Source organism: Ostrea edulis, chromosome 6, assembly GCF_947568905.1.
Source record: "Ostrea edulis chromosome 6, xbOstEdul1.1, whole genome shotgun sequence".
In the NCBI taxonomy this organism is placed as follows: domain Eukaryota; kingdom Metazoa; phylum Mollusca; class Bivalvia; order Ostreida; family Ostreidae; genus Ostrea; species Ostrea edulis.
The window spans coordinates 85,761,284-85,769,946 of NC_079169.1; the positions used below are offsets into that span (position 1 = coordinate 85,761,284).

General features: G+C 30.9%; 1 long non-coding RNA gene across 2 annotated transcripts; it reads right to left on the reverse strand.

Moving 5' to 3' along the window:
* Positions 1–228: 228 nt before the first annotated feature.
* Positions 229–6,646, reverse strand: LOC130047436 (uncharacterized). Of its 2 annotated transcripts, none has more exons than XR_008796332.1 (3): positions 6,577–6,646; positions 2,153–2,211; positions 229–450 (listed from the first exon to the last, which is right to left on the reverse strand). It is a non-coding gene; the product is annotated as an uncharacterized LOC130047436 (long non-coding RNA). The 2 variants fall into 2 exon arrangements; XR_008796333.1 differs by lacking the exon at positions 6,577–6,646 and adding an exon at positions 2,676–2,810.
* Between the last annotated feature and the right edge of the window lie 2,017 nt (positions 6,647–8,663).

An 8,663-nucleotide genomic window follows, 5' to 3' on the forward strand; every position in this document is an offset into this window, starting at 1 on the left:
CAAGTTACTGCTCATAAATGGAAATTCAATGGTTGAAAATTTTCCACATTTATTGAAATATACATAGTTTTCTTTTCTTTATATGTATTGATCAGAAAGTAAGACAATGTTACACCACTGTATCTGCATAAAAGTTTTTTTTTAGTCTTAAATATTAAAGAAATTAAACCTTTAGAGTGGAAAATCTTTACAATATGTCTACATATACATAAAATCAGATGCTGAAATTTTACGAAATTTAATTCAATATCAGTATACATGTATATACATACATTTTAAAGTTATAACAATTTCTTAAAAATTATTGGAAGTTATTTTTATAACTTTAGTCTGTGACATGCACTTTAGAGAATCCCAGATTACAGGATTTGAAGGTAGATCCTTATTGTAAACTGATGAATTCATCTAGGAATGTGCACTGCACACCTGCTATTTCCTCAAAATGAATCTCTGAAAGAAAAAAAATTCACAATGATCAATATAAGCTATCTAAATTTTATTTTCCAGTATGAAATATGAATACTGATTGATTGTCTTAATTATTCCTTCTAGATATCTATTCTGTTTCAATTTAGTATCAATAGCATTAAAGACGAGAGCCCCATGGACCACGTTGCTCACATGAGTTACCTTGGCCCATATTTAAAGATTGTTCTTGTATATTTGCATGTAAAGCTTTGATCCTTATTGTGGCCCCAACTTACCCCCGTAACCATGATTATTGCAAAATTGAACCTGCACTATGTCAGGAAGCTTTCATGTAAATGTACATTTCGTTGTCCCAATGGTTCTTGAGAAAAAGATTTTCCCTATACTTTCTGGCACAGTGATTCTTTAAAAAAAAATAAAAGATTTTCCTTATATATTTGTATGTGAAATTTTGATCCCCAATTGTTGCCCGATCCTACCCCCGGGGGCTATGATGTTATCAAACTTGAATCTGCAATATGCCAGGAAACTTTCTTGTAAATTTTTGCTTTCCTGGCCCAGTGATTCTTGAGAAGATTTTTAAAAGAGTTTCCCTATACTTTTGCATGTAAAACTTTGATCCCCTATTGTGGCACCATCCTATCCCTAGGGGTCATGATTTTAATAAATCTGAATCTACACTATGCCAGGAAGCTTGCACGTAATTGTCAGCTCTTCTGGCCCTGTGGTTCTTGAGAAGACTATTAATGACCCCACCCTATTTTGTGATCATTTCCCCTGTGAAGGGTGGCAAGTTAGGCTGAAATTAACACTATGGTTCTGGAGAAGGAGTTGAAAAGGCTGTACAGATGGACTGATGACATCAAAAATTGATCGGAATTGCTCTTTCAAGCTTTCAGCTCATGTGAACTAAAATCGATTTGGAATTTTTCTTTGCTATGTGATTTATTTCTATCTACACTGCATATACACTATGCCCATTTTACCAGAAAGAAAAATCTTATTTATAACTTTAAATATATATTTTATGATTTTTTTCAAAATAGATATTTAATATAATCAACATTTTATAAAAGAGAAACAAAAACACCACAATCACAACTAAAGATTGTTTATTAGGAAATACAAATGTCTCCCTGAGCTCCCCAAATTGGAAGTTCTCCAAATGAAACTGCCCCTTATTGTACTATATGGTATGGAGTTAGGAGAAAGCATGAGCAGAAGCATATAAGCATTTATGAATTCCGATAAGCTATATAGAAGTGTTCACAAATTATTTTATACCCTCCATCCCTCAGATTTTAAGAAAACAATTGGATCCTCCTATCCCTACAATATATGCCAATCTGCAAATGGCATTGAAGTATTGTGAAAAGTTTAAGTGCAAGGTCTAACTCTGATGATCCATATCAGAGGAGAAGCATTCACAAGCTATTTAAACATCTTCCATCCCTCTTAGATCCACTATAACTTTTAGGAAAATAACTGGATCCACCCGTCCCAACAGTATGCACATCTACATATTGCAATGAAGCATTGTACAAAGTTTCAAGTCTATCGGATAAGCCATATAGGAAGAGAAGCGTTCACAAGAATTTGTGACAGACAGAAAATACAAAAACAATATGTCTCGATCCCCCTGGAAGAGGGGAGACCTAATAAACTAACTGTAACATCATGCTTCAAAATACTTACGATTTATACTAAGACACTGAATACTTACAATTTACACAAAGACACTGTACATGCTATTTGATGGGCAGCAATTAAAGCATATGGCCTCTAAAAGGAAAAAAAATCATGCACTTATTTAGTATGTAACAAAATACGTAATATTATGAAATTATACGATTTGTCAATAATTAAGCTTCAGTATTCCATGAAACAGTGTGTGTCATCTGCAAGTGTACTATATACTCAACCAAGACCGAAATACAGGCAAAGTGATAGCATAAGCAATAATTTATCTCTTCATGAAAATATTTCGAAGATCTGCTACATGTATAATTATTAGCTTTATTCTTAATATCTTAAATTTTTTGAATTGTATCTGATGAAAGTTTTGAGGTAGAAATTGTGTTTATGCCTTTGTATGCATGTATAGAATTTGTAAATGTAGTTGTACTCCTACGTAGATTTTACATAATAAAACACTGAACACATATACATGTACTTCTTAAGTTCTGTTACATCTACATAAACAACCATGCATAAAAATATGTTTAAATGTAAAACTTATACGATACCAATTTTGATGCACCAGATGCACATTTCGACAAATAATGTCTCTTCAGTGATGCTCAACCGAAATGTTTGAAATCCGAAATAACTATGAAGTTTTAGAGCTAAATATAGCCAAAACCAGCGTGCCAAAAAAGTGGAGCCAAATTCTATAACAATTTTTAAAGAAACATAATTATCTGCATGCAGTGTATAGCTTGGTTAAAAAGTTAAGGACAGATAAAATGATCTCGCTTTGTAGACAGAATAATCTCCTTTAAAATCTTGAAAACATAATCATTACATTCAATTATAGGAAGATGTGATACCTTGACAATTAAATATAGGATTCCTTTGAGGATCTCAAAATACATTTGTTCAGAGGGTGGTGAATCACTCAAAGTCCCCAAAAAGTACACTGAAAGCAGACACATGCACAAATATGTATTATGATTTGAAATTTAGGCTAAAATATAAATTGCTGTGTAAGTCAAAATAATGGCAAGAGAAAAAGAATCCCATTTCTATATGATACACTTCCTTGCATTGAGGTGTACCGAAGACGAGTCGAATATACCAGTCTAATTTTAATTCAGATTGGGATATATACTGTAATTCGTATCTTTTTTCTTTAACTGTAAACAATTAAGTTTTAACATTCTGATCACAATCTCCATTTAAACAAATTAATTATGTCTTATTGAACTTATTTTCACTTGTCAATGAAACTTTTAGATTTAGTTTGATTAAAATTACTTATTTATAGATAAAATTGAATTACAGATGTCAAGTCCCCCAAACAATATTTCTTCAATGATCTCTTCAACAATATATGTTTATTTTAAAAACTAGGGGTAGTGTGTTTAATTTAGGGTCAGAAACACAATTTTTATTTGACGCCTTAATGTATGCTTTTAAATTTTCAAAACTCCATCAACATGCAATATAATAAATATTTTGATCAGTTACAATTGTATTTAATTCACAAATCTATTTACAAGGCAATTCAGTTAAATATATAGCACAAACTAAAACATGTAAAATAGTTAACATTGCACAGTCAACTTTTCATTAAAGAGAGCTTATAATTACAAAATTCTTTACTTTAGGTTAAATAATACTCAGTGCACACTATGATCCTTACTTGGCCAAACTTGAAAAAAAAATCCATGTAATATGATCATGCAAAATAATTTCTTCTTTTCTTCTCCTAAATTCTAGAACAGCTTCTGGATGAGATCATCATCACAGCTCAATTTTAATTTCTGAGACTTAACTGTTTAAAGGGACTGGTTCATGATTTTTGAAGAAAACATTTTTTTTTTATTTTTTGCTAAATATTAAAAGTATAACTCATTTAATGTTGACAACCAACATTTTGACCTTCTGAATGCAAGGATAAAAACTATATTTTAGCCTTATATAAATATGTGTTATGTAAACAAAGACTCGAGTCTTTTTATGCAAACAAACAAACAAGTGAAATATTAATTTTGTAATATAAAGCATCATAATTTTGCATAGTCGCACATTTTAACTTTTATATAACACAATATTTTTTTCCGAAGAATGCTTGAAATGTGAAAGTTATAATAAAATAAGATCGATATCCATTTTTTTGGGAAAATTTCATAAACAATAACATACCGCAATCTTTGTTTACAAAACAAATAATAAACTCTCTAAAATGAGCTTCTGTGATAATGTATAACCTTAATTTTTATGTGAATTTTTAAAAACACGTTAGACAGTAGATTTTGATCATTAAAAGCGAAAAATAAAATTTTGGGGAAAATCGTGATTCAGTCCCTTTAATTATGTTGCAAAATGTAATACTAAAAATGAAACAGCAAAGGTTTCTTACAGACAAAATATAGTTGATGTATATTAAAACAATAGTTAATTACAGTGTCGTGCAATGTAATCCTAATTGTGATTCAATATTTCATTCAAGATTTTAAATTTTTGTACAGATTGTCCTCTAACATACAGATACATGACTAATCTAAATATGAAAAAGATTATTGATATTATTACATGTGTGTTTCTATAATTATAAGTTTGTAATTGGAGTAAGTAAATCTAAATTAATTAAAAAGATCAGAAATGCATGTAGGTATTTCATTCATAAAAGGAGAATTTTTTTTTAGAAATGACTTATGAAAATATTTACTGCTTAATGTATCAATAAAGGAAAAAGTTATGATGTATATCCATGTATATTGTCCCGTCACATTAATATATGTGTTAATGATTAATATATATCATAAATGCTTGCATAAATAAACATTAGTAATTAAACATGTGTGTGGTTACAGAAACTCAGAGCTATAAACTGTCAATCTGTAAATGCAAGGTGAAGATAACGAACAGTGATCAATCTCATAACTCCTACAAGCAATACAAAATAGATTATGAGACCTGCACCACTCAGAAATTTAAATATATGCGCGTTTTCGACTATGATTTTATATAAATTAAAGACTGAGATATTTTGCTACATATAAGGAGATTGATGCATGATCTAATAAAATTCTTTTAATTAATGCATTGTCCACTGGTGTCTAATATGCACATTATTTACCAGATTTAATATACATGTTATAAATGACAATTACAATCCTGCATTAGATACAGGGAGGATCCTGTTAAATATAATGCACTGTCCCCTGATGTCCTTTGCAGTTTTGTGTGATCAACTTTTAAAATTATCAATGGTACATTATATACTTTTTTGGCAATGGTTACTATATATATATATATATATATATATATATATATATATATATATATATATATATACATGCATTGTACTAAATCTAGTAATGTTCTAATCTCCATTTATTGTTGCTTTCCCTCCACTTCAAAACAATCCATAATTGGTCACCTTTGAGGGTACATAGTGTATGAAAAGGGTGCTATATAATGTAAAACTTATACGGTACCAATTTTGATGCACCAGATGCGCATTTCGACAAATAATGTCTCTTCAGTGATGCTCAACCGAAATGTTTGAAATCCGAAATAACTATGAAGTTTTAGATCTAAATATAGCCAAAAACAGCGTGCCAAACAAGTGGAGCCAAATTCGTCCAAGGATAAGAGCTATGCATGAGGGAGATAATCCTTAATTTTGAAATGAATTTCTAAATTTTATAACAGCAATTAAATATACATCCGTATTTTCAAGCCAGTAAATATGGTATTATTATTATTATTAAATCATATCATGTAAGGAAAAGTTGGAATTTTCATTTACATATGTACCAAATGATAATCATACAAATACATGTCATATACTTTTCATTCATTCTAATTTTCTTAGGTTTGTTGCATGCATCAATGAGTTTAATCATTAAAATCTTTACATTTCAAAAAATTATGAATGGTAGTATACACCTCCTGGTCACTACAATAGATCCAAGCAATAAAATTTACTTTCTTCATAAAATAAATTCACTTTATCTACACTGCTAAATTAGGAAAATGAATTTCCACCAAAGAAATATTAAGTTTAGAAGTTTTAAGATACTTGCAATGCATCTTTCTTTGCTTGTAACATACACATTCACAGCTACATATATATCTCAAACATGAAACAGACTATAGTATTTTCTGCGTGAAAATGGTAAATTGTATGCAACATTTCAGTGTTTGATAAATTGAACAGAATTCCTATGCAACATTAAAATTTAATTATGGCACTTTGAAATAGAAAGACGTCCTCTCAAATTTTTTTTCACGATAATCAAGAGTTCTTTCAAAGTTGGCCTAGGTCCAAATCTAAGGACGATAACTCTTTCTTGCCATTTCTTATTTAAGCTTTATTAGCTGATGGCATTAGGAAAATAATGCATTGATACGTAGATCTATATATTGTAAAAACAAATAAAGCACAATATACCATAATTTCTGATTGATACTTACATTAACACTGAAATTCTTTAAAGCACATCCATATCCGGTAGAAAATTCACCGGTTCTCAGGTAGCTCGCGTTGGAGTCTCGAAGCAGCGAGATTATATTTCATTCGATAGTCTTTGATTTTACGTTCTACTTAACACCGATAAAGAATATGTTCCGAACGCGTTAGTAGGGGTGTGTATAATGGAATGACAACGTGTCGTAAAGTTCTAACGAGATACAAATGGAGTTTATCATTTTGTTTCGTGGATTTATCAGAATAAAGAGAATCTAATATATACATGTACTAATTTGGACCCGTCCTAGAGTCAAAACCCACGAGTTGCAAAATTCACAATTTCGGTACATCCTTTTCCGCACGGACTTTTTATACTGCATCAGCAAACTTCAAGAAGTCTTTCAAATGATAAGGACAATAATCACCTTGGAAACAAAATCCCTGCCCCATATAAATCAATAAATTAATTCCAATTTTGGTAAAGGATTGTCTTAATAATTACCCCTTCTAAATATCTTACCAGTTTCAATTTAGTATCAATAGCATTAAAGAAAATAATATTTAAATGCTTCACGTAAACGTTTGATCCCTATTGTGGTCCAAACCTACTCGTGGCGGCCATGATTTTACAATCGTGAATCTGCACTATGTTAGGAATAAGCTTTTATGTAAATGTAAATTTCTTTGTCCCAATGGTTCTTGAGAAGAAGATTTTTAAAGATTTTCTCTATACATTTGTATGTAAAGCTTTGATTCCCTATTGTGGCCCTATCCTACCCCCGGGGGGCATGATTTTAACAATTAAATTGAATCTGCACTGTCAGAAAGCTTTCATGCAAATGTAAACTTCTTTAGCCCAATGGTTCTTGAAAAGAAGATTTTTTTCTATATATAAATTAATATGTAAAACTTTGATCCCATATTGTGGCCCCATCTTATCCCCGGGAGTCATGATTTTAAGAAACTTGAATCTGCACTATGTCAGGAAGCTTTCATGTAAACTTATACTTTCCTAGCTCTGTGGTTCTTGAGAAGACAATTTTTAACGATTTCCCTATATATTTGTATGAAAAAGTTTGATCCCCTATTGTGGTCCCATCCTAACCCCAGGAGTCATGATTTTAATAAACTTGAATCTACACTAGGCCAGGAAGCTTTCATATAAATTTCAGTTCTTCTGGCCCTGTGGATCTTGAGAAGAATGTTTTTAAATGACCTCACCCTATTTTTGCATTTTTGTGATTATCTCCCCTTTGAAGGGTGGCAAGTTTGGCTGAAATAAACACTATGGTTCTGGAAAAGTCGAAAATGTTAGACAGATGCACTGATGACAGACAAAAAGTTATCATGTAGAATCACTCTTTTGAGCTTTCAGCTCATGTGAGCTAAAATTGATTGGGATTTTTTCTCTCCTACGTGATTTATTTCTATCTACACTTTATATACACTGTCTATTTTACCAGAAAGAGAAATCTTAATTATAACTTTACATATATATTTTATGATTTTTTTTAAAAAAAAATAGATATTTAATATAATTAACTTTTTATAGGAGAAAAACAAAAATACCGCAACCACAATTTGAAACTAGAGATTGTTTTAGGAAAATGAAATTTCTCCCCAGCTCCCCAAATTGGAAATTCTCCAAATGAAACTCCCCTTATTGCACTGTATAACATGGAGGAGAAAGCAGCAGCAGGAGCATAAACATTATGTATTGAAATCCGATAAGCCATATAGAAGTGTTTACAAACTATTTTTCACACTCCACCCCTCAGACCCACTAAAACTTTGAAGAAAACAATTGGATCCTCTTATCCCTACAATATGCACATCTGCAAATGGCATTGAAGTATTCTAAAAAGTTTCAAGTCTATCCGCGATAAGCCATATTGGAGGAGAAACATTCACAAGCTATTTAAACATCTTCCATCCCTCTTAGATCCACTATAACTTTTAGGAAAATAATTGGATTCTCTCATCCAGACAATATACATATTGCAATGAAGCATTGTACAAAGTTTCAATCTATCTGATAAGCCATATAGGAGGGAAAGCGTTCACAGGATTTTGTGAGAGACAGACGGATGGA